The 26,988-nt window shown below is 51.1% G+C and overlaps 1 long non-coding RNA gene across 1 annotated transcript; it reads right to left on the bottom strand.

The window, feature by feature from the left end:
* Positions 1-413: 413 nt before the first annotated feature.
* Positions 414-17,295, bottom strand: LOC149265171 (uncharacterized). Its single transcript, XR_016250828.1, has 4 exons — positions 17,190-17,295; positions 16,962-17,006; positions 661-818; positions 414-540 (listed from the first exon to the last, which is right to left on the bottom strand). It is a non-coding gene; the product is annotated as an uncharacterized LOC149265171 (long non-coding RNA).
* Positions 17,296-26,988: the final 9,693 nt, after the last annotated feature.

Below are 26,988 nucleotides of genomic sequence, written 5' to 3'. Positions count from 1 at the left end.
ATATTGAAAACATGTATTATAATCATTAAAATCAATTGATTTTGTCAACAAAATATGTTAAAACCCATTGACAATGAATTGGTTGTGAGGACATAAACTATCAAAATGGTATTGATCTTGAAACATCCCTTTTTAAGTTTGAAATGGGAAACACAAATAGTTGTGAGGACATAAACTATCGAAATGGTATTTGATGTTGAAACATCCTTTTTTAAGTGTGAGATGGAAAATACAAATAGTGTATTGTAACATCCTTTTTAAAGTTTGAAATGGAAAATACAAATAGTGTGTTGTAACAACCTTTTTAAAGTTTGAAATGGAAAACACAAATAGTTGTGAGGAAACAAACCATGAAAATGGTATTTGATCTTGAAACATCCTTTTTCAAGTTTGAAATGGAAAATACAAATAGTGAATTGTAACAAAAGAGGTTCGAGAAGGAATATAATAGTCTAAAGAACATTGTGCTTGTCATTCCATATTTGAAGTTGTACGAAAACATGGTGGAGGTAGCGAAGACCCGAAGAAGCAGTAATGGACCTACAAAATGTATATTTTGTTAGAATTAGTAATATGTAAATCAGCTGCAGAAATTTATTAGTAATACTTTGCAGGTGAGTTGTGTTAAAATGAATCTGGAATGAATGGTAATGAAGTTACCTTTGCTATGGGGATTTATATATTGTTAGTGGAAGATGCATGGTGAATAACGACATATTGAACACCATTGGAGGTTAATGCGTAGCTGGAGATGCAGTTTTTTTGCTTGCCAATCTACATGTAGTTGTGAAGGTATGTTATTTCTGAGCCCATGTGGCCTGTTGCAAAAGAAAGAAAAGGTTAGAATGAGATGTACAGATAATATAAAGACATTCTAATATTTGCTTATTTACTAATATTGATTAAAGTTGGTTGTTGTTGAAAGATATGAAAAGTATGTTATGAAATAGAATGAGGTAAATAAATGGAGGAAACCTTTTGTTGATGTCAAAGTATGGGTTGGAGCAGATTATCTGGAGGCGGCATTGAACAGAGAATTTCTTCTGCGTGTTTTCTGCGAGCAATGTTTTTGTTGTCCTTCATTTCACTGTAACGATCGAAACTGAATGCGGGGTTAATCCGGAGATCTTGTAGAGAAGGCACTCTTGAAATAGCTGTGAATGTGAGACCTTGACGTTCTATTTTTCCAATGTCAATTGTTGCTTTTGGAAGTGTCATACCTTGAGATTTATGTATGGTTAAAGCCCAAGCCATCTTCAGTGGAATTTGTGCATGACCATTTCTTTTTACTGCTGGAATAGGCAAGTGAGTGGGGTTTATTTCATCCCAAGGAGGCCCAATGTACTTGGGAAAATCTACGACAACAAATGTTGGAATTTGTGGTGGTGCAGTTGATTCTTTGTAAAAGATGGTTACAATTTTTCCAAGGGAACCATTAACAAGACCGGCTGAAACCCAAAGGTTGGAAGTCAACATAACTTTTTCGCCATTGCATAGCAATACAATTCGCTCAAGTTGCTCGTCTTCAGAGGAAACACTGGAATATGTGTTGTCATCTTCAGCAATGGATCGTGCGATAGGAGTGTTTAGAGATTTCATCATTTGCTTATTATGGACCATTGTTTGAGCATTTGTTGGAAATAGATGCATGGAATCATGGAATGAACATATCTCTTCTTCTGATAAAAAGGAATCTGTGCGCGACATGAGTACGTTGTAGTCGTCGATTGTTGGATTTGCATCTCTAATGTTCTGGAGAATGTTCCTGAAAGTAACCTGTGCGATGTCGTCGCCTTGTTGACGAAATATTGTGTCTAATGTGATGACTGTGTTGAAGGTGTTCCACAATGCGCTTCCGTGGCTCGTCCCTGCATATAGAGGTATGTCTTTGACGGGTGGTAGCTGACCGAGATCACCAACCAATATTATGGAACAACCACCGAAAGGAGTGTTTCTTTGGTGGGGAAATGCCTCACGAAGACGTTCATCAATATGGCTGAGAAGCTTTGGCCCAATGAAGCTCATTTCATCGATTAGTATGTATCTTATATGCCTGAGTTCTTCTTGGAATTTTGCAAGAGCATTACCTTCTAAGGGCATAAGATCCTTTATAGGAAGGTGCAAAGCAGAATGGATTGTCGATGCTTGTATGTTGAAGGCAGCAACCCCTGTAGGGGCGAGGAGCATGATCGGTGAAGGTTCCAGGCTTGCAAGGCCTATGAGCATATCTTTGATGCAATTAATAAGGAGGGATTTTCCCGTACCAGCAGTGCCTTGTATTATCATTCTGAGAGTGGGTAAATAATCCTTCCTAGCAAAATGATTAAAAATAATATTTAGAGCTTTTCTTTGCATTGGAGATAATGTAGTAAGGGTCGGCAGGTATGTTGATGTGTTTGAAGAATGCAGTGGATGGAGCGGCTATTCTCAATGAATTGTATTGCATTATTTTGTAGATCCAATGGGATAGTGGTATGATTCCAGTTATGGGTGTCATCAAAGCCACGAAGACCAAGCATGTCAAGGTCGTTTATGAGAAGCTCATTTGTAGGGTGTAATTGGGAAAGTAATTCCCATTCATTTATTTCCATGAACAATGTAAACTATGAAACGGGAACTATAAACTCAAAACGGGAACTCTGGCCAAAAAACCCCAAAAAAACATCAAAAACAGTGCTAAAAACGAAAAGTGTGTATACTGGAACGATGTTTTTATTTTTTAGGCGTTAATTTTGAACATGTTTTAAAAATGGCAATAACTACGAACTTTACTATGAAATTTTCGTGCAAAATATTGCTTCAAAATGAAAGTGATGATACTGGAATAATGATTTTTTTTTTTTAGGGTCAATTTTCAACATTTTTAAAAAATGCTAATAAAACCAAATTTTTATGTGTCAAACAAAGTTGTTTATGAGGAAAAAAACACATTAATGTTTTTGGTAGAATATCATTTTTCTTTCCTAAGTATAAATTTAACATGTTTTCAACCATAACATGCTAGGGTGGGCGCCACAGCCCGACTCGTCCCCTACCTCTAACCCACCTACCAGCCTCGGCGCCCTGACCCACCCTGCCTCGGCCGCGCCCCGGGGTTGTGGCACCGAGGGTTGTGTGCGGGCCGAGCGGGGGCGTGGGCCGCCCTGGTGGCGCGACCGAGGCAGGTGCCACCCGCCCGGCAGGCGGCAGGGCGATTCCGGGATTCGCCCAGGCGGGTGGGTGAGGGCACCCGGGCGGGGGTAGGCGTGGTGGGTGGGTGAGGGCGCCGGGCGGGCGAGGGCACCAGGGCGAGTGAGGCGGGTGAGGGCGCTGGGCGGGCGGGCAGGGGAGGGCGCCCGGGCGGGTGAGGGCGCCGGGCTGGCAAGGGCGTCCAGGCGGGTGAGGCGGTGAGGGTGCCGGGCGGGCGGGCGAGGGCGCCCGGGTGGGTGAGGCGGGTGAGGGCGCCGGGCTGGCAGGCGGGAGAGGGCGCCCGGGCGGGTGAGGGCGCCGGGCGGGCAAGGGCGTCCAGGCGGGTGAGGCAATGAGGGTGCCGGGCGGGCGGGCGAGGGCGCCCTGGCGGGTGAGGGCGCCGTACGGGCGGGCGGGTGAGGGCACCCGGGCGATTCCCGGAATCGCCCTCACCCACCCGCCCGCCCGGGCGGGTGAGGGCGCCGGGCGGGAAAGGGCACCCAGGCGGGTGAGGCGGGTGAGGGTGTCGGGCGAGGGCGTCCGGCGGGAGGGCGGGCGAGGGCGCCCGGGCGGGTGAGGCGGGTGAGGGCGCCGGGCGGGCGAGGGCGCCGACCGGGCAGGCGGGTGAGGGTGCCCGGGCGATTCCCGGAATCGCCCTGCGCCGGGCGGGCAAGGGTGCCCAGGCAGGTGAGCCGGGTAAGAGTGTCGGGCGGGCGGGCGAGGTCGTCGGGAGGGCGGGCGGGCGAAGGCGCCCAGGCGGCTGAGGCGGGTGAGGGCGCGGGGCGGGCGAGGGCACCGGCGGGCGGGCGGGTGAGGGCGCCCGGGCGGGTGAGGGCGATTCCGGGAATCCCCCGGGCGGCAGGGCGATTCCGGGAATCGCCCGGGCGCCCTCACCAGCCCGCCCGCCAGGCGCCCTCGCCCGCCCGGCGCCCTCACCCGCCCGGGCGGGCGGGCGGGCGAGGGCGCCGGGCGGGCGGGCGGGTGAGGGCGATTCCGGGAATCGCCCGAGCGCCCTCACCCGCCCGCCCACCCGGCGCCCTCGCCCGCCCGGCGCCCTCACCCGCCCGGGCGGGCGGGCGGGTGAGGGCGCCCAGGCGATTCCCGGAATCGCCCTGGCGGCGGGTGGGCGGGTGAGGGCGCCCGGGCGATTCCCGGAATCGCCCTGGCGGCGGGCGGGCGGGTGAGGGCGCCGGGCGGGCGAGGGCGCCGGGCGGGCGGGCGGGTGAGGGCGCCCGGGCGGGTGAGGGCGATTCCCGGAATCGCCCTTACCCACCCGGGCGCCCTCACCCACCCGCCCGCCCGGCGCCCTCACCCGCCCGGGCGGGCGGGCGGGTGAGCGCGCCGGGCGGGCGGGTGGGTGAGGGCGCCCGGGTGGGTAAGGGCGATTCCGGGAATCGCCCTCACCCGCCCGGGCGCCCTCACCCGCCCGCCCGCCCGGCGCCCTCACCCGCCTGGGCGGGCGGGCGTGTGAGGGCGCCGGGCGAGCGGGCGGGTGAGGGCGATTCCCGGGCGGGTGAGGGCGATTCCCGGGCGGGTGAGGGCGATTCCCGGGCGGGCGGGCGGGTGAGGGCGCCCGGGCGGGTGAGGGCGATTCCCGGAATCGCCCTTACCCACCCGGGCGCCCTCACCCACCCGCCCGCCCGGCGCCCTCACCCGCCCGCCCGCCCGGGCGGGCGGGTGAGGGCGCCCGGGCGGGTGAGGGCGATTCCGGGAATCGCCCTCACCCGCCCGCTCGCCCGGCGCCCTCACCCGCCCGCCCGCCCGGGCGGGTGAGGGCGCCGGGCGGGCGGGCGGGTGAGGGCGCCCGGGCGGGTGAGGGCGATTCCGGGAATCGCCCTCACCCGCCCGGGCGCCCTCACCCGCCCGCCCGCCCGGCGCCCTTACCCGCCCGGGCGGGCGGGCGGGTGAGGGCGCCGGGCGAGCGGGCGGGTGAGGGCGATTCCCGGGCGGGTGAGGGCGATTCCCGGGCGGGCGGGCGGGTGAGGGCGCCCGGGCGGGTGAGGGCGATTCCGGGAATCGCCCTCACCCACCCGGGCGCCCTCACCCGCCCGCCCTCCCGGCGCCCTCACCCGCCCGCCCGCCCGGGCGGGTGAGGGCGCCGGGCGGGCGGGCGGGAGAGGGCGCCCGGGCGGGTGAGGGCGCCCGGGCGGGTGAGGGCGATTCCGAGAATCGCCCTCACCCGCACGGGCGCCCTCACCCGCCAGCCCGCCCGGCGCCGTCACCCGCCCGACCGCCCGGGCGGGTGAGGGCACCGGGCGGGCGGGCGGGTGAGGGCGCCCGGGCGGGTGAGGGCGATTCCCGGAATCACCCTCACCCGCCCGGGCGCCCTCACCCGCCCGCCCGCCCGGCGCCCTCACCCGCCCGGGCGCCCTCACCCGCCCGCCCGCCCGGGCGCCCTCACCCGCCCGCCGTCCCGGCGCCCTCACCCGCCCGCCCTCCCGGCGCACTAACCCGCCCGCCCGCCCGGGCAGGTGAGGGCGCCGGGAGGGCGGGCGGGTGAGGGCGCCGGGACGGCGGGCGGGTGAGGGTGATTCCGGGAATCGCCCTCACCCACCCGGGCGCCCTCACCCGCCCGCCCGCCACCCACCCGGGCGCCCTCACCCGCCCGCCCGCCCGGCGCCGTCACCCGCCCGCCCGCCCGGGCGGGTGAGGGCACCGGGCGGGCGGGCGGGTGAGGGCGATTCCCGGAATCGCCCTCACCCGCCCGCCCGCCCGCCCGCGCCCTCACCCGCCCGCCCGCCCGGCGCCCTCACCCGCCCGGGCGGGCGGGCGGGTGAGGGCGCCCGGGCGGGTAAGGGCGATTCCGGGAATCGCCCTAACCCACCCGGGCGCCCTCACCCGCCCGCCCGCCCGGCGCCCTCACCCGCCCGCCCGCCCGGGCGGGTGAGGGCGCCGGGCGGGCGGGCGGGTTAGGGCGCCCGGGTGGGTGGCGGGCGGGCGGGTGAGGGCGCCCGGGTGGGTGAGGGCGATTCTGGGAATCGCCCTCACCCGCCCGGGCGCCCTCACCCGCCCGCCCGCCCGGGTGCCCTCACACTCCCGCCCGCCCGCCCGCCCTCACCCGCCCGGGCGGGCGGGCGGGTGAGGGCGCTTGCGGGCGGGCGGGTGAGGGCGCCCGGGCGGGTGAGGGCGATTCCCGGAATCACCCTCACCCGCCCGGGCGCCCTCACCCGCCCGCCCGCCCGGCGCCGTCACCCGCCCGGGCGCCCTCACCCGCCTGCCCGCCCGGCGCCCTCACCCGCTCGGGCGGGCGGGCGGGTGAGGGCGCCGGGCGGGCGGGCGGGTGAGGGCGCCCGGGCAGGTGAGGGCGATTCCCGGAATCGCCCTCACCCGCCCGGGCGCCCTCACCGGCCCGCCCGCCCGGCGCCCTCACCCGCCCGCCCTCCCGGCACCCTCACCCGCCCGCCCGCCCGCCCGCCTGGCGCCCTCACCCGCCCGGGCGGGCGGGCAGGTGACGGCGCCGAGCGGGCTTGCGGGTGAGGGCGCCCGGGCGGGTGAGTGCGATTCCCGGAATCGCCCTTACCCGCCCGGGCGCCCTCACCCGCCCTCCCGGCACCCTCACCCGCCCGCCCGCCCGGCGGGTGAGGGCGCCGGGCGGGCGGGCGGGTGAGGGCGCCCGGGCGATTCCCGGAATCGCCCGGGCGCCCTCACCCACCCGACGCCCTTGCCCGCCCGGCGCCCTCACCCGCCCGGGCGGGCGGGCGGGTGAGGGCGCCCGGGTGGGTGAGGGCGATTCCCGGAATCGTCCTCACCCGCCCGGGCGCCCTCACCCGCCCACCCGCCCGGCGCCCTCAACCCGCCCGGGCGGGCGGGCGGGTGAGGGCGTCGGGCGGGCGGTCGGGTGAGGGCGCCCGGGCGGGTGAGGGCGATTCCGGGAATCGCCCGGGCGCCCTCACCCGCCCGCCCGCCTGGTGCCCTCGCTCGCCAGGCGCCCTCACCCGCCCGCCCGCACGGCGCCCTCTCCCGCCCGGCGCCCTCACCCACCTCACCCGCCCGGGCGCCCTCACCCCCCCCCGCCCGGCGCCCTCACCCGCCTGGGCGGGCGGGCGTGTGAGGGCGCCGGGCGAGCGGGCGGGTGAGGGCGATTCCCGGGCGGGTGAGGGCGATTCCCGGGCGGGTGAGGGCGATTCCCGGGCGGGCGGGCGGGTGAGGGCGCCCGGGCGGGTGAGGGCGATTCCCGGAATCGCCCTTACCCACCCGGGCGCCCTCACCCACCCGCTCGCCCGGCGCCCTCACCCGCCCGCCCGCCCGGGCGGGTGAGGGCGCCGGGCGGGCGGGCGGGTGAGGGCGGGCGGGTGGGTGAGGGCGCCCGGGCGGGTGAGGGCGATTCCGGGAATCGCCCTCACCCGCCCGGGCGCCCTCACCCGCCCGCCCGCCCGGGAATCGCCCTCACCCGCCCACCCGCCCGTCCGCCCGGGAATCGCCCTCACCCGCCCGCCCGGCCGCCCGCCCCGGAATCGCCCTCACCCGTCCGCCCGCCCGGGAATCGCCCTCACCCGCCCGGGAATCGCCCTCACCCGCCCGGAAATCGCCCTCACCCGCCCGGGCGCCCTCACCCGCCCGCCCGCCCGGCGCCCTGACCCGCCTGGGCGGGCGGGCGTGTGAGGGCGCCGGGCGAGCGGGCGGGTGAGGGCGATTCCCGGGCGGGTGAGGGCGATTCCCGGGCGGGCGGGCGGGTGAGGGCGCCCGGGCGGGTGAGGGCGATTCTGGGAATCGCCCTCACCCACCCGGGCGCCCTCACCCGCCCGCCCTCCCGGCGCCCTCACCCGCCCGCCCGCCCGGGCGGGTGAGGGCGCCGGGCGGGCGGGCGGGAGAGGGCGCCCGGGCGGGTGAGGGCGATTCCGAGAATCGCCCTCACCCACCAGGGCGCCGTCACCCGCCAGCCCGCCCGGCGCCGTCACCCGCCCGCCCGCCCGGGCCGGTGAGGGCACCGGGCGGGCGGGCGGGTGAGGGCGCCCGGGCGGGTGAGGGCGATTCCCGGAATCGCCCTCACCCGCCCGGGCGCCCTCACCCGCCTGCCCGCCCGGCGCCCTCACCCGCCCGGGCGCCCTCACCCGCCCGCCCGCCCGGGCGCCCTCACCCGCCCGCCGTCCGGCGCCCTCACCCGCCCGCCCTCCCGGCGCACTAACCCGCCCGCCCGCCCGGGCGGGTGAGGGCGCCGGGTGGGCGGGCGGGTGAGGGCGCCGGGACGGCGGGCGGGTGAGGGCGATTCCGGGAATCGCCCTCACCCACCCGGGCGCCCTCACCCGCCCGCCCGCCCGGCGCCGTCACCCGCCCGCCCGCCGCCCGGCGGGTGAGGGCACCGGGCGGGCGGGCGGGTGAGGGCGATTCCCGGAATCGCCCTCACCCGCCCGGGCGCCCTCACCCGCACGCCCGCCCGGCGCCCTCACCCGCCCGGGCGGGCGGGCGGGTGAGGGCGCCGGGAGGGCGGGCGGGTGAGGGCGCCCGGGCGGGTGAGGGCGATTCCCGGAATCGCCCTCACCCGCCCGGGTGCCCTCACCCGCCCGCCCGCCCGGCGCCCTCACCCGCCCGCCCGCCCGACGCCCTCACCCGCCCGGGCGGGCGGGCGGGTGAGGGCGCCGGGCGGATGGGCGGGTGAGGGCGCCCGGCCGGGTGAGGGCGATTCCCGGAATCGCCCTCACCCGCCCGGGCGCCCTCACCCGCCCGCCCGCCCGAGCGCCCTCACCCGCCCGCCGTCCCGGCGCCCTCACCCGCCCGCCCGCCCGGGCGGGTGAGGGCGCCGGGCGGGCGGGCGGGTGAGGGCGCCCGGGCGGGTAAGGGCAATTCCGGGAATCGCCCTAACCCACCCGGGCGCCCTCACCCGCCCGCCCGCACGGCGCCCTCACCCGCCGCCCGCACGGCGCCCTCACCCGCCCGCCCGCCGGGCGGGTGAGGGCGCCGGGCGGGCGGGCGGGTGAGGGCGCCCGGGTGGGTGGCGGGCGGGCGGGTGAGGGCGCCCGGGTGGGTGAGGGCGATTCTGGGAATCGCCCTCACCCGCCCGGGCGCCCTCACCCGCCCGCCCACCCGGCGCCCTCACCCGCCCGGGCGGGCGGGCGGGTGAGGGCGCCCGGGCGGGTGAGGGTGATTCCGGGAATCGCCCTCACCCGCCCGGGCGCCCTCACCCGCCCGCCCGCCCGCCCGCCCTCACCCGCCCGGGCGGGCGGGTGGGTGAGGGCGCCGGGCGGGCGGGCGGGTGAGGGCGCCCGGGCGGGTGAGGGCGATTCCCGGAATCACCCTCACCCGCCCGGGCGCCCTCACCCGCCCGCCCGCCCGGCGCCGTCACCCGCCCGGGCGCCCTCACCCGCCTGCCCGCCCGGCGCCCTCACCCGCCCGGGCGGGCGGGCGGGTGACGGCGCCGGGCGGGCGGGCGGGTGAGGGCGCCCGGGCAGGTGAGGGCGATTCCCGGAATCGCCCTCACCCGCCCGGGCGGCCTCACCCGCCCGCCCGCCCGGCGCCCTCACCCGCCCGCCCTCCCGGCACCCTCACCCGCCCGCCCGCCCGCCCGCCCGGCGCCCTCACCCGCCCGGGCGGGCGGGCAGGTGACGGCGCCGAGCGGGCTGGCGGGTGAGGGCGCCCGGGCGGGTGAGTGCGATTCCCGGAATCGCCCTTACCCGCCCGGGCGCCCTCACCCACCCTCCCGGCACCCTCACCCGCCCGCCCGCCCGGGCGGGTGAGGGCGCCGGGCGGGCGGGCGGGTGAGGGCGCCCGGGCGATTCCGGGAATCGCCCGGGCGCCCTCACCCACCCGACGCCCTTGCCCACCCGGCGCCCTCTCCCGCCCGGGCGGGCGAGGGCGCCGGGCGGGCGGGCGGGTGAGGGCGCCCGGGTGGGTGAGGGCGATTCCCGGAATCGTCCTCACCCGCCCGGGCGCCCTCACCCGCCCACCCGCCCGGGCGGGCGGGCGGGTGAGGGCGTCGGGCGGGCGGTCGGGTGAGGGCGCCCGGGCGGGTGAGGGCGATTCCGGGAATCGCCCGGGCGCCCTCACCCGCCCGCCCGCCCGGTGCCCTCGCTCGCCAGGCGCCCTCACCCGCCCGCCCGCACGGCGCCCTCTCCCGCCCGGCGCCCTCACCCACCTCACCCGCCCGGGTGCCCTCGCCCGCCCGCCCGGCACCCTCACCCACCTCACCCGCCCGGGCGCCCTCGCCTGCCCGCCCGCCCGGGCGCCCTCGCCTGCCCGCCCGCCCGGCGCGCTCACCCGCCTCACCCGCCCTCGCCCTCCGGCCCTCGCCCGCCCGACGCCCTCGCCCGCCCGCCCGGCACCCTCACCCGCCTGACCCGCCCGTGCGCCCTCGCCCGCCCGGCACCCTCACTTGCCTCACCCGCCCTCGCCCGCCTGGCGCCCTCGCCCACCCGCCGTCGCCCGCCCGGTGCCCTCGCCTGCCCGCCCTCGCCCGCCCTCGCCTGCCCGGCGCCCTCGCCCGCCTGCCCTCACCCGCCCTCATCCACCCTCACCCATCCGGCGCCCTCGCCCGCCCGCCCTCGCCTGCTCGCCCGGCGCCATTACTCGCCACACTCGCCCCGCCCGGCGCCCTCACCAGCCTCACCCGCCCGGCACCCGCCCTCACCCGCCCGTGCGCCCTCGCCCGCCCGGCACCCTCACCCGCCTCACCTGCCCGTCCGCCCTCGCTCGCCCGCTCGCTCGGCGCCCTCGCTCGCCCGCGCCGCGCCCTCACCCGCCCAGGCGCCCTCGCCCGCCCGGCCGACGCCCTCACCCGCCTCACCCGCCCTGGCGCCCCTGCCCGCCCGCCCCGGCGCCCTCACCCGGCTGCCCGCTCGCCCGGCGGCCTCACCCACCTCACCCGCTCGGTGCCCTGACCGACCCGCCCCCCTGCCCGGGCGCCCTGACCCGCCCTCCCCCCCCGGGGTGCCCTCACCCACCCTGCCTTGTCCGCGCCACCCGGGCGGCCCCCGCCCCGGCCCGGCAAGCGGCAGGGCGATTTCGGTAATCGCCCTGCCGCCTGTCTGGCGGGGGCGCGGGCCGCCCGGGTGGCGCCTGCCTCGGCCGCGCCACCCGGGTGGCTCGCGCCCCCGCCTGGCAGGGCGCCAGGTGAGGGCGGGCGGATGAGGGCACCGGGCAGGGGGCGGGTGAGGGCGCGCGGGTTGGGCGGGTGAGGGCGCCCGGGCCGGGTGGGGGAGCGGGTGAGGGTGGGTGAGGTTATACGTTCAATATCTGTAATATGTGATTTTCGCATTGATTTTTAAGTTAATCATTATTTTTTGAAAAAAAAAGTGATTATTATTATTTTTTTAACATGAAATTCATAAAAAAAGCTATTATTTAACCATTTTTAGTTAAAATTATCATATAAAATTGCGATTTTGACATGTCAATTCTAGCAAAAAATTATCAAAACGTGTAGTTTTTTAGTTATATTTATGTTAAAAATGGTTATTTTTATGTCCATTGTTAAAAAATATTGTTTTTTAGAAACAATTATTTCATGTGGATTGAAAAATTAATTAAGGATGTATAAATATGTAGAATATCGAAAATTCTAAATATCGACCTCCTAATTTAAAAATGCAAAACAATAAAAACCTCACTAAAAAAAAAGTTAATTTTAAAATAAAAAACAAGAAAATGTGAAGAAAACGACCACTTCAACAATGATCAAATTTACAAAATAATTATTTACATTTTATAAATTAGAAAATTTAAAGCCAAAAAACAGGTCTTTTAAAAAAAGGGGGTGATGCAGAATACTCACTTTTTTAAATCAGCATGAAAATCACTATGATTCTAAAACGTAATGTACATAAAAAAATTAAAGTGCCAAAAACTATGGTTTAAAAAAAACATGTTTGTTCTGCATCACCCCTTTTCAAAATCAGGTCACTTTTTTGCTATCTCTACGAAATGGGTAACAGTATCAGTTCCCGTTTCATAGTTTACATTGTTCATGGTGTCTGTTGGATTGGCTTCATTTATAGTTGAGGTATCATTTGTGACAGATTCAATATCAGATATTGTGGTGATAGGAGTGTTTAGAGATTTCATCATTTGCTTATTATGGACCATTGTTTGAGCATTTGTTGGAAATAGATGCATGGAATCATGGAATGAACATATCTCTTCTTCTGATAAAAAGGAATCTGTGCGCGACATGAGTACGTTGTAGTCGTCGATTGTTGGATTTGCATCTCTAATGTTCTGGAGAATGTTCCTGAAAGTAACCTGTGCGATGTCGTCGCCTTGTTGACGAAATATTGTGTCTAATGTGATGACTGTGTTGAAGGTGTTCCACAATGCGCTTCTGTGGCTCGTCCCTGCATATAGAGGTATGTCTTTGACGGGTGGTAGCTGACCGAGATCACCAACCAATATTATGGAACAACCACCGAAAGGAGTGTTTCTTTGGTGGGGAAATGCCTCACGAAGACGTTCATCAATATGGCTGAGAAGCTTTGGCCCAATGAAGCTCATTTCATCGATTAGTATGTATCTTATATGCCTGAGTTCTTCTTGGAATTTTGCAAGAGCATTACCTTCTAAGGGCATAAGATCCTTTATAGGAAGGTGCAAAGCAGAATGGATTGTCGATGCTTGTATGTTGAAGGCAGCAACCCCTGTAGGGGCGAGGAGCATGATCGGTGAAGGTTCCAGGCTTGCAAGGCCTATGAGCATATCTTTGATGCAATTAATAAGGAGGGATTTTCCCGTACCAGCAGTGCCTTGTATTATCATTCTGAGAGTGGGTAAATAATCCTTCCTAGCAAAATGATTAAAAATAATATTTAGAGCTTTTCTTTGCATTGGAGATAATGTAGTAAGGGTCGGCAGGGTATGTTGATGTGTTTGAAGAATGCAGTGGATGGAGCGGCTATTCTCAATGAATTGTATTGCATTATTTTGTAGATCCAATGGGATAGTGGTATGATTCCAGTTATGGGTGTCATCAAAGCCACGAAGACCAAGCATGTCAAGGTCGTTTATGAGAAGCTCATTTGTAGGGTGTAATTGGGAAAGTAATTCCCATTCATTTATTTCCATGGTGTCTGTTGGATTGGCTTCATTTATAGTTGAGGTATCATTTGTGACAGATTCAATATCAGATAGTGTGCGGTGTTGATGCCAAGGATTGTAGAATGGACGAAATGTTTGCCAATTTGCGATGAATTCTGCAGCAGAATCTCCTATATCTTGTACGATATGGCGAAAAGGTTTGTATAGCATAAGTTCAACCCTGCAAAAGTCAGCGTAGCAAGGTTCTGTTGTGGATGGTATGGAGGAGTAACGTGGTATGACCCGAACAATTGCTTTTGTAGGCCTTTGTTTCCATTTGTTTGTTTTGCGACGAGGATCATATGACCAGGATCTTGCCAATTCTATTAGTGATGTGGACTCTAGGGTAGAAGGGCGCTGGATATATGTATCTATGAAGTGCGGGGATGTAGTGGAGGCGACGTTCGTTTGTGGAAGGCGCATAAGAATTTTTTGGTTTACATTTAAAGAAATGAATGGCCGACTACATAATGTTAATGGTAATTTTTGCAGCATATGGCAGGTTTCTTGTGCTCCAATGTCACGATCAACAAGGGTTTCTGTAAGAATTTTTCGAAATGCGGATGTTGCTGGGTCAGCAATGGGTGAAGCCAGGACAATTCTACGTAGCATGTGGTGGAAGCTTTCAGATTTTTTTTCTGCTTTGGATGCATATTTGGCGATATATTTTTGTACAGCATGTATGGAGAGTACTGGTTGGCAGTCAACATTTGCACGCCAAATAGATAGGATGGTAGGGTTATGGCTATTGAGTCGATCGTCGTTGCGAGCAGGGGTGTATGTTTTTTGGCCATTGGAATCAATGAATAAGGCCGATGTAATTCCCACGGTGCTTTATAACGACATTGGAGTGAGGATCCATTTTTTCTTAGGCACGTGCTTTCTGAGCATTTTGTGTGACGTTCAACACAATTGACGAGCTGTTCATAGTCACTGAAAGGATTGGTTCTGAAGATTTGCGGTGTGGACAATAGGCAAGGGTCTTCGGGATTTGTCCAAGCATTTGGTTGGTTTGAAGTCGAAGGAGCACGAGGGTTCCAAGCGGAAATATATTTGTCGAAGAACTGCCTTGTAATATCAACTGCTTCTGTGTCTTCCCAGTTGAGATTCTCCATATCAGGTGCATTTTCTATCCAAAGGAAACCGTGGATGTGCGCAGATCCCCTATGTTGCCATTCATACCTATCAAGTATGCGTTTTTGTAAGATAATTTTGCAATAGGTGAGGAATGTTGTTTAGAGTTCTTGGAGAAAAAAAAATGTGGTAGAATGCGTACCTGTACCAGTAATCTTTTGTATTCAAGTGTTTCTCTAAGATAATCTCACGAAATGCTGTGAATCTATGGTGCATATATAGTGATGTTAAATGTGGGTTAGAGATAATGTTATCATTTCTCCACTTTTGTTGTTTTGCAATATCAGAAGGAAGACATCCGGGCATGACTGCATGAAGATCAAGCCATTTTGTATCAGCTGCACTTAATGTGAAGAAGAACGTCGGGCAACCGAGTTGAGATATCATGTCCGTTAGTTCATTTTTAGCTTTGTGCCAAAATGACCTTGTTCCACGTAAAGAGCTACCGAATCGCATGACTTGCTCTGCCAATTGCTAATCTGGAAATTGTTCTAATCGAATGTTCAGATCTTGAATAGATATTGGAAAGTTATCTGTGATGTTTTTTTTCACAAAAATCGACGTTGTTGCTTGACTGCGATGCCGCATCATGAGATTATATATGTAATAACGAAAGCGTGGGTGGCTTCCAAATCTGTTATCGTAGTAACGTATGAGATGAAGTGCATATTCATGTAACTGCACTGCTTTCATTCTTGGTTGATTTGGCATTGCAGCGCCTGTCGGGAAAAGGGCGGGGAAAGCCATAGAGAGTAGACCTTCTGTGTTGTATTCATTGACTGGCGATAAGCCAATTGTTGGCCACTCAATTGTAGTATCAGATTGGTGGTTGTAAGCATGCAAATAATGGCAGATTTCTTGGATTTCTGTATTTGTATTAGGTATGATGGGTACGAACGATGATGTTTGGTCAGCGGATGGGTCTGTGAAATCTTCGATGAGCTCATGGGGTGGTTCAAGTGGAAGGCGGACAGTGGTTTCTATAGTATTGGAATGGTGAAGGGAGGAGGAGACATCAATGGGGATTGCTGGTAAGGATGCCAGTGCGTTGGAATCAATACGAACATTCTTATAGTATGGGTCATTTGCCAATTTGTATTCCAATGCAGCGAGAACGCGATGTCTACTGACAATGAAATCATAAGCCTTATGGTCATTACTATGACGCGTGACAATTAGGATGTCCAAGTGTTCAACACGTCGTGGCAACATGTTTGCGATTTTTGTAATGTCTTAAGGAAAACAAATTGTGTGGCCACTGGCCACCACGTGCATGTGTTACCTACAGTATAGGGTTAACCCTAGCAATGAGCATTTCTTCTATTTGTGAAAGAGACGTAAGGGTAGTTGGTTGAGGGCCAGGGTCCATGTTGTTTGATAATGAGAAGCGATGACCCTTTGTTTCAGAGACGCATCTGGAGCAGCAATACATGTGGTTGGAATTGCGGATATGTATTCCAGGATATGATTCAAGACAAATGGAGCATGGGCATTTAGGTGGAAGTTTATCAATCTTTGAACGGAAATCTCGATGTGCTTGATCAGTATAAACGTTGTTGAAAGCATGTGTGAAGGAGGGGTTAGGGCAATGAGGCATGGATGTATTTGTTTGAGAGGTTTGCTGAGAAGATAAAGAGTCTGATAATTGCAAGGGAGGATTGTTTTCAAGGTGGGCCATTTCAGACGAGGAAGGTTGGTCACCCTTTTGTTTTTTGTGTTTTTGACATTCTATGATGTTTTTTTTTGCTTGGTAAAGCTCACGGCGCCGTGCATTTATTCGTTCTTTATTTGTTGCATAGTATCCTAAGGATAAAGGATATAACCTACTGTGGTCTCCCAATATATACTCGACGGTACGTGGGAGCACAAGTCCGTACTGGCACTTGTCGTTTCAAAGAGGAGGAATCACCCAACCTACGATGAAAGTGATAGTTACCAGGCTTTACGACGCCGGAACACGTCTCTAGCCTAGACTTCTAAATGGTGTGCGTTAGGTTCCAAAGCGTTTTTATGTTTATTGAAATGTATTTTACAGTTGATATTTCTTAAGAAGTTTGCCTTTAAGGTTGATCATGTGATGTACATATACAATTCCTAAATATGCAATCTAAGATGATAAACAGTCGTTTACTTTCTTTTTTGCAGTGAAAATCCTAGCTACTAAGGAAAGAGAAGTGAAACTGTTTCAACATAGAGCAGAGAGCACACACTAAGTCCTAAATCAATTTCCGCATGCATTCTAAATGTAAATGTACATGCATGTATTTGTTTTCCGCTTTCTTAATGTGTGGATGACAAAAAAAATGCCAAGTGGAATATAATATTAATACAGGGATATGACTAGTCCAAAATTCCGACAGACATAAGCAAAGCTATTGAAGTTTGTATCTAAGATTTTCTAGAGTCTGTTCACTAGAAACAAGACAGTCACGATGGCACCACTTTGCATTAGTTTAACACAAAGGAATAAAATTTAAATTATCAAGAAAGCATATATATAATTGAATCATTTCAATCTGGAAATAATTTTGAATCAAATGTATAAGACTCTGTAGCTGCTCAGTGGCTAATGTACAATTGATGGAAGAGGATTTTCTATCATGGTCCATGGATGAAATAGAAATGAAGCAAAAACTCGAAAAGGAGATTAAGGTTGTTACCGGAGATGAAGCAATACAGAGAACGTCCAGAAATGTCCTTCAACGCTGAAAGTTGAACAACAAATACAAACTAGTTAATATCATATTTAGCTTGCAACTGCTTGATATATAGTAAAAAATGGCTATTGTCAGATAAAGGTAGGGAGAAACAACTGCAAATTCAATAACAGAACAGAGATTAAACTGCATGCAAGATGATCCGAGAACAAGTAGTAAAGAAAAAATTACCACCACTTTCTCCAAGGTGCATAGATATCGAATTCAGCTGTGCCCTGTTCTCATAAAGGCGCTGAATAGCTTGCCTCGATCTTACAATTTCTTTTGCCAAATTCTGCCCAAAAAAATTTTGACTCATTAAAAATAAAAGAAAAGCCTTTTTCTGAGCACTAGAAACCTTCTTGATGTTCTTTAGTCACAAACAAGATATCATTAAATTTAGTACAATATGATATCATTAAATTTAGAAATTGTACTAGAGAGAAATATAACAAGAATCGTTACTGGAGGTTCAACCCCAGATACATAAAAAATGATGGAAAGCAGTACATCAGCCAGCATTCAGTGCAAACACACCTCACAAGATTTGTCCCCTGCTTGATATCAATCACAAAGTTGCAGCAAACAATAGATTTAACATAAGAAGTGAAGAAATAAAAGAAGTTGATCTTCTTGGTCTCCTAAGAAAAGAATATATCTGAGTGTGAGTGTTAGCCCTGAGTTTACTGAATGGAACTTTGTTAGTAAATGGATACTTCTAAAATTCAAATTTGAGATTGATGAAGACCCACAAGAAATTCGCAAACTAGCACATAGCCTTGACTTTCAAATTGTTTCTTTCCATGTAGAAACAGAATAAAGGCACTTATAAAATTTGGACCTACATATGATCCACAAGTTTCCAGTGCTACTAAGGATGCAGTCAAAAGTACTTCCTTCCAGAGAGATAGGAATAAGCCTTTTGGTAATGACCAGTATGACATTTGGCCTTTGGCTGATCTCTGAATTTATGGTATATCTGACCTGCCCTCTCCACATCTGCAACTTGGGGTACATCATCAATGTGCATAGGGCTCTTATAACCAACAACATGCAAAGGACTCATCCAAGTTCAATTATTTTAAGTGATGTGATGAGCTCTATTCTAATGACTTCGAACTTTGTTATTGAAGCTAAACTCTAAACAATTCTTCTAAGACTAAATTCCTCTTAGTATAATGATATTTCTACTTTAAAAGAACAAACATTTTGCCTAATAAAAAACCTGGAAAAAGAAGATCTGAAATAAAAGTAACCCTCAACACAAAAATTTCATCAATATAATAGGCACCAAATCCTAGTTCATCACATAGCAGAATTCACGTTTAATTTCAACCTCAAGGAACATTGTATAAATTCACTTCTTAACCTCACTGAACTGCTAATCTTGAATTCTCTGAATCAGCAGAGCCCTCTTGTTTTGAATTCATTTGTGCTGACTATTTAATTGACCCAAAATTTGTGTAAATTGTATGAGTTCCCGTTTTCTGTCCTTTAACATGCTTCAGTACAAGAACGATGGAGAGTTTGGATAAGGTTATTATCTACAGTCTTGATTATATGGATGGGACGAAATTCCTCCAGATCCACCCCATGGTCATTTTAGGATTCAGAATATTCACAATGTTGTTCTTCATCTTCATTTTGTGTTCTGTTTTACAGACAAACGATCTCCTAGAGTTTTCAACTTGCTCAGACACATCTGCTGTTAATTCCTGTAATTCTGGTTTATGTACCCTGAGATACAGCACCGAAACTATTGTCCTTCTTCGTCTATCTAAACTAGTTTTGAATCTTGATAGTTTTCTCTTGATGTTATTCCAGGCTATCTAACCCTGCATTTTCTCTGAGTATTTCTTCCTCTCCATGCTGTCATAGGTCTAAGTTCTGACAGTCCGAGTTGCCCCATGAACAACACTAGCATCTTATTGAACCCTTTTTCAAAAGAGATTTCCATAGCTGAACAACAACGAGGATTATTAAATAGAGATAAAATAGTTACATCAATTTCAAGAGAAGAATAATACCCATAATAGTACATTGAGGTGATAGTATGAACCCATAGCTTCTACTCAGAGTTGCACATTTAGTTTAACATATAAACCATAGATCTTCTCTTCTACAATTTATCTACAAATGACTTGGTTTGTATCACATTGTATAATCCCATCTTTACATCTTTCTCTTTGATTTTCCTTAAAGGTTGCTTCCATGCCCTGGAACAAAAATACCTGAAACGCTTGTAAATACAGTAGCATTTCCCAAAATAAACAATGCCACCTTCATTTTTGTTACACATTTTATGTGACATATATATTAGCATCTCATTTTCTGTCTAACTATTCTTTAGTGTGGATATTGTCTATAAATATCATTTACTACATTCTTTCATCTTGTTTTGATAACGACTAATTTAAAATTGTCAAAGGCTAGATTCCATGTTTTTAGTTGTCACCCAAGTGCAATAGTTCCATTTTAAGATCTTAATCAGATGTTTTTCTCATATACAACTTAGCAGGTTTAATATTCATCAAGGTTCTTCCTTTTCTTTGTCACCTTTCTGATATAAAAATCTAAGGTTCCAACTTCCAGATGTCTTGAAACATTCCTTTGCCTCATGCTATCCTAGAGAAGGATATTGAGCTAGATTCCATGTTTCTAGTTGTTACTCAAGTGTCTGTACATTAGTTCCAGCTTAAGATCTTAAACAGTTGTTTTTTCACATGCAACTTAGCAGGCTTGATACACAGAGTAGATTCAAAAAAAGGTCGTATTAATTCTTTACCAGAAAATATATACAATTGAGTCTTATGGAACTCTTGTCCGAATCCTTTCTCGTACTAGGCTGGGAGCTTCCCTTCCTATTCTACAAATACTTCTATAAAATGGTATTTTTCAGGAAAATATCTCTACAATCAAAGAGAAATTGGACATCTGTCCAGTAAACTAAAAGTACTAGATTTCTAACTCTACTCTTGTTACATTGGCAAAGGCCCACTTGGCCAGCCACTAAAACAATCTAACACCTCATCTACTAATTGGCAATATTGCAATGAGCAACATGGCTAGACTAACAACCTAGATTCCCATTACAATTTCTACACAAAAGTTAAATCTCCTTTCTAGAATTTACATGGCTCCCTTGGGTGCTAAACAAAATGATTTGCTTAGGGTGATGCTGCTGCATCAGAAAGGAGGACTAGAAAACAAGGAACAACATTGTGTCACATTGCTTCTTGTCATTCAATCTTCCAACTGTAGTGACGAATTACAGTGAAAGAAAAAATAATGAATTCAATCCAGCATCCCCAAAAACTGATGATATTGAGCTTCAGTCAACGATATGTACATTTCCAAAATCCAGTTTCACCTTTCTAATAGACAAGTCCCTAAGAGTGGGAGTGTAACCAGGGTGGTGGCATAGTGAGAGGACTTCTTTACCCTATTATCCTGCTTAATTAACCTTATCCTCAGAGAATTTGGCCACTGAAAAGGAGGCACTCAGCGTCACTGTAGCAGAGAAAATAAACAGAAGCCTCATACCCCAAGGCATCACACTAGAAACTGCCAAAACCAGGATGTAAATATCTAGCAACTAAAATCATGAAGCCTCCCAATGAAAGCAACACACATTATAGATGGAGATATTTTTTTAGTAAAGAGAATGGGCAATGACAACTACATAGAATAAGAATAATCTTTTTCATCTGTGTTCTTATGCAATATTTCTGTTTGTGATTCAGGAAAACAAAATGATGGTTTCCACCATTTAAGGATTTGGGGCGACTATTTTATCGAAATTGCATGAATATCAACTAAAAACACATCAAGTCCAAAACCCATTGATGACCACTCGTTATGAAAACTTAAGACTTCAGTCATATGGAGAAATGGATAAGATTGGTCACAAACATACAATGAAGGAATACACCAGAGAAACCATCTCATTTTAAGTCCCTGTGCAGCTCTTTATCTACCTATCCATTGACATGTGATGACACAGGTGGTGAAGGTGGTGAAGAAGGTCCAGAATCCAATCAAGTAGCAAGATAACCCAAGTCATGCATACCACCATATCCTCTAATATCCTTCCAGCTCTTCCTGAAGAACTGCTGATCCATTGACATGAATTGTTGCTCTTCATGATTATTAACACCCAACTACAAAATGTAAGGACTTTATAGCTCAATAATGTAGCTATAGTAGACTCAAAATTAACATTTTTTGAGTTCAATGACAGATCCATCTCCTGCTCCTGAAAAACCTATGGGCCAATTTCATCTTTGTGCCAAATGTATAAACCCAAATGCTGAAAACCACCAAATCATCATACTAAGTCTGGATCTCCTATGGTCCTCTGTTTCTTCTGTCAAATATGGGAACCCAACTCAAGATCTGTGACAATTTCTTTGGTGGATCCACTAAAACTTATGTGATTACTCTTGATTTCCCAAGTTGATTTCCCAAGCAGAGAAACACAACAATCTTTCTCAGTATTCAGATTTCAATTCTCTTGTCAAATGAGCACCCTCCGTATGTTTGGAAGTTTAAAATGCACAATATATGGTTACGTTTGATTGAAGTAATTGATGTAAGTTACATGGACTATGGTATGTTGGGCACTCGAAAAAGGACCGCATGAACAGTAATTACTTGTTTAAGTTGTTATGGACTACGGTTCTTTCAAGTCTCTGTCAATCCATTGGTTTGAAGAAAATTAAGGGCAAGATTACAAGGAAAATCTCTTTCAGTATCACACCAAAAGTTAGTCTGTCAGCATGCTTTCGAGACCATAAAGATTATTGAAAGTTCTATTATAAAACTTGACTGTTAATTCAATGTTGTGTCATCTTCAATACAATCCAAACATCTTCTAAAATCCATTGTTTTTCTCCTTTTTATTTCTGTCTGCTATAAATAGAATGATTATTGTATATGTCACGGTGAATGGTGTTATCTATTTCAATATGGAAATGGCTAAAGAGAGGTTCCTATTGTGTCCTAGACGAGTTCTGTAATGATATGATCTTATTTCAGAAAATGTTGTCCTTTTACATCCTTCAACACAAATTTCTATATCAGAATGTGACTCCCTAAAGGCTAAAACCAATCATTTACGGCTAGATTAAGTTGCACATGTAGGATGTGTAAATGGATGTGCTAACTCTGAAAATCCCATATTCTTTAATATAATGAAAAATGCTGTAGATTTCTGACACGAGATGTCTTCCATTTCTTCAAAATGATGTAGTAGACACAGAACCCACCCTATCCCATATAAAAATCAGAAATCAATAAGGGCAACATCCAACTCCTCTTTAATATCTCCCTATCATTTGAAGAAGCAAACCAAATAAAAAATCTTCAGGAAATTGACTACTGTAATCTGTAGGGATCTCAAAATCCAACTCCTCTTTAATATCTCCCTATCATTTGAAGAAGCAAACCAAATAAAAAATCTTCAGGAAATTGATTACTGCAATCTGTAGGGATCTCAAAATAAGATAGGCCCTTGGGTCAGAGTAGAGATATTTGACAAAGAAGTAGGAATGGTCCCAGACAATTCATTTTCTGATAGCTCAAGTGTTTCTAAACCTGTGAGCAAACCCAGTTGTGGAGGAATGGCACCGGTGAGACTATTTCTTCCTAAAGCCAAAACAGTCAACGATGAAAAGTTGCCTATGAAAGAGGGAATGGTACCTGTGAGGCTGTTTACTGCTAAGTTTAGGAATTGTAGACGTGTAAGAGAACCCAACTCCATGGGGATGCTTCCGTCCAGCTGATTGAAAGACAACGTGAGTGTTCTCAACCGAAAGAGGCGCCCCATTTGAAGTGGGATATGACCGTGAAGCTTATTTCTAGAAAGATCGAGGGAGTGGAGAAACGACAAATTGCCGACGGCAGGAGAAATGGTGCCCTGCAGACCCATGGCAGTGAGGTTGAGCGTGGTCACTCTGTCCAATGGATGGCGGTGGGTGCAGGTAACCGCACTCCAATTGCACAAGGGGACGGCTAAACTCCAATCAGCCATGGATTGATTGGGATTGTGGGTGACGAGCGACCTGAACTCCAATAGGGATTGTCGATCATCATGAAATGTGTGAGCGGAGGAGGAAAGGAAGAGAAACAAGAAGAGCAGAGAAAGTGGAAAAGAGAAACAGAGCATCGCCATGAAACAGGTGATCACCGTCTATTTGGAAGTTCAACAAACACATGTAATCTTCACATGATCTGATCCAACGGCACAATCTCTTTTAATCGTCTAACACATCAGATCAATGGTCCAAAGTAAGACACGGTGACATATAAGGGAGTTCTTCCCAGAGGAAACGCCTTACGGCGTAAATATTTAAGATATTAATAGGAATGTCTTTACCCCTAATGGATGCCGATATGATAATCCCAGCAAAACATTTATAAGCTTTTGCTCTTACTCGCGAAGGATCCCAAAGAGTTGCAAGTCCCCCTGATAAACCTCGAGCCTCTGTAGCTACCATATACCAAGATGGAAGCATTTTCCTGAAGTAAGAAATGGTATCTTCACGACTGTGCATAGTTTCCTGAATAAGAATTATTCCAGCCATCAGGTAATATATGTATATGCAAAAGATCAAAATCAATGTAGGCCATAAATAAAATACTTCAATTTTCACTTGGAAAGTTATGGAAATTCCGGTTATATTTAGAGAAAATCCGGCAAGGATTTTTGTAAATTCAAGTTATAGTTGTTAAACTTCAAAATTTTAGGTGTCCTAGACATTTTTGATGGTGATGAATCCATTTCCACCATCAAAAACAGGATTCAAACACAGTCTCTACAAGATTTTTTGAAATTTTTTTTACCCGGATTTCGGCCACTTTTGGCCGTCCGACCAATTCTTCCACCTCGTTAGACGACTCCTTATTTTTACATCAAAATTTATACTAAAAACTATTTTTTAGTATGAGGATATATATATAATTTCTTTCATTGAGCTTAGATTATGCTAGAAATGTGTCAAGTAACTTAATGTAATGTAAGTACTTTAACTCTTTGAAAATAAAATGAAAATAACCCTATAAAAATTAAATAATAAAAAAAAATAAAATGACCCATGGTTTCAAGAATCAATATTATTGACCTATCGTATTCTTATGGAATATAACCTATTTAAGACGGAAATTAAACTAGGCTAGATCCATGTCAGTTTGATGCTATATTTAGATACATAATTAGCTGTAGAAAATGATGACGTGGAATCCATGTAGCCTGTAAAGGCAATCTTTTTTTTTATATATGATTGGAGGTGGGGAAATATTAGGAAAAAATTAATTATTACATTTTATCTAATATATACACCTATTTCCATCCACTTTTTACTAGGTTATATTGGGTAAAATATAATACTATAATATTGCATTTTACTCAATATTCCCCCAAATAGGTCCACTTCTTATTGTAGCTTTTCTTTATATTTGAAATTTAAAAGTAAACAAACTCAACTATAAAGTTAGCATGGGTGAGGGGGAATATTAAGAAAATTTTTTGATCCCAGTATCATATAGACGTTGTAATCTTTAACATTTTGACTCAATATCTATATACTAGCCTAGATCCATCTTAACTACGTATCTACCAAGGGCCGAGAGGGTTCAAATTTCTTAAGATGTAAGATTTGATCCCTTTGGTAGATCCAAAGTTAAGATGGATCTATGCAAGTGGTATTATTTTTACAATTTCATTTTATTTTCAAGAAAGTTATTTTAAATTTCTTATCATTTAAGGTTTATTTATTTATTTATGATATTATTTTCAATAAAGTTATTTTGAATTTCTAATCATATATATATATATATATATATATATATATATTATTTTTTCCCATTTAAGTTGTCTTTTATAATTATAGGACAACTAACTCAACTATATAAATTAAATGACGGATAAATGTTAATAGGAATTAATCCATGATAAACATCAAAACACCTAATTTATGATACATGCCAAATTGCTAAAACAATAATAAATTATAACTTTATTTAAATTTCCCACTAGGTGTGTTAAAATTGAGCAAGAAAGTCTCAGTTTGACTTTGCCTTGGTCAAACTAGAGAAAATTCGAATTTCCATTTCAACAGAAATCTTGGAGGTAGTTAACTGACGTGACATGGCACTTGTCACTCAGTTAACTCAGTTAATTATATTTGGGGAAGCTTGAGTTCAATTCAGTAATGATTGATTATTTCAGTTAAATTGAGTTACGGTTAGTTAAACTAGTTCTAACTGTTAGAGGAACGAGTGGAGGTCAAGTTGTGGAAGTGGAACTTCAACCACACTCAGTGATAAACCATGTAACTAATCAATTTACCCAAAATAATTTAAGCATGCAGAGAATTCGAGTTACCTAGTTGAGATGGAGATTCCAAGGCAATGTACTATCAATGGTAGACTATTCCAATGTGTACAGGTGGTGCATGCAGTTAGAGGAAGAGCCTAGAATAATTGTGCAATCCAACTGAGGGAATTCCCTAAATAACAGGGGCTATTTTTCTCAAGGAACAACACAAGCAAATAGGAGCTTGGAGGGCTTGAAAATTGACTAAGTGTTGGGAGTGTCAGTGAGTTAGTCAAAGAGATAGGCTATACACTTGCAGGTTGTGCTCAAGCTTGAGAAAGCATATGTATTCATCTCTATTCTTTGATTAATGCAATACATATAGGAAGGGGTTTTGAGTAGTTTCTTTCCCCTAGATAAATATTTGTGCATGTGTGATAATTCTTCTTACACGTCTATGATTTGTGTTCTAGATTGTGAATTAATGTCTGCAGAGCAGTAGAGTAGCTCTGGGTCTTGTGATTTAGTAAATTTCTTGAGAAATTTCGAATCTACACTCTAATTTCTACGTGGTATCAGAGCTAGATTCACAATAGAGTAGGAAATTCAAAGTTGGGTCTCAGAGGTTCGAATTTGAAGATCAGTGTAGCAGGTTTTCTTTAGGACTCAGAAGATGGTTTTCAATGGACTAAGGCTAGAGTATTCCTTGGAAGGAACCTAAACTTTTTTTTTACATGGAAGGACCGCATTGAGGAAATATTGGATGAAAATGGGTTGCTAGAAAACCTCAAACATCAAACATCTGATGCTCAAAACCTTGCTCAGTGGAAGAAAGATGTAGCCAAGGTGAGGAGAATCATATTTGAAGGAGTACAAAATCATATTGTCTCGAATCTCCATGCAAAATAAACTACGTTCGTGATGTGGAAAGCACTGACAAATTTGTTCGAGAATAGTAGTGACGACATGAAGCTGGCGCTCAAGGATAAACTTCGCAGTATCAAGAAGCAGAAGAATAACCAATTTCGCAATATCTGAGCACAATTACACAATGTCATGATAAACTTGGCGAGGTCGGTGTTAATGTCCCTAAAGAAGACTTGGTAGCTCTAGTCCTTCTAGACCTTCCCAAGAGTTGGCATAGTTATCAAGATTCAGTGAATGGGAGGGAGAAGCGACCGAGTTGAGAGTGCATATGGTCCGACTTGGTGCAGGAGGAATTAAGGTAGAATACCAGAGATGAGACTTCATCTAAGGGCGAGGATGAAGAAGATTGTGCCTTGGATGTAAGGACAAAGAAGGGAAAAGGGAAGAAATCCCAATCCAAACTAGAATATAGTCAAGGGGGAAAAATGAAAGATTTTTCCAGAATCAAGTGCTTTCATTATCATGAATTCAGGCACTATACCACAAAATTTCCACACAAGAAGGCAAGCAAGAAGACCTCAGAAGGAGTAGCGGGTGAAGCTCTAGCTTCATAGTTTGAGCTTGAATTTACCCTCATTGCATGCACATCTAACACAGTGATGGGGAGCGTCTGGTACTTGGACTCAGGTTCCTCGTTCCATATGACAGGGAATAGAGATTTTTTCAGTGACCCGGAGGAAGAAAACTTGCAGATGCACATTGAGATGGGGGACAACGAAAGGTACAATGTGACTAGGATCGGTACAATCA

This window comes from Pinus tabuliformis, chromosome 6 (assembly GCF_031772625.1).
Source record: "Pinus tabuliformis cultivar Carrire ecotype Pingquan chromosome 6, CPIR1, whole genome shotgun sequence".
Classification (NCBI taxonomy): Eukaryota; Viridiplantae; Streptophyta; class Pinopsida; order Pinales; family Pinaceae; genus Pinus; species Pinus tabuliformis.
This window is presented reverse-complemented; position numbering and strand designations above follow the sequence as displayed.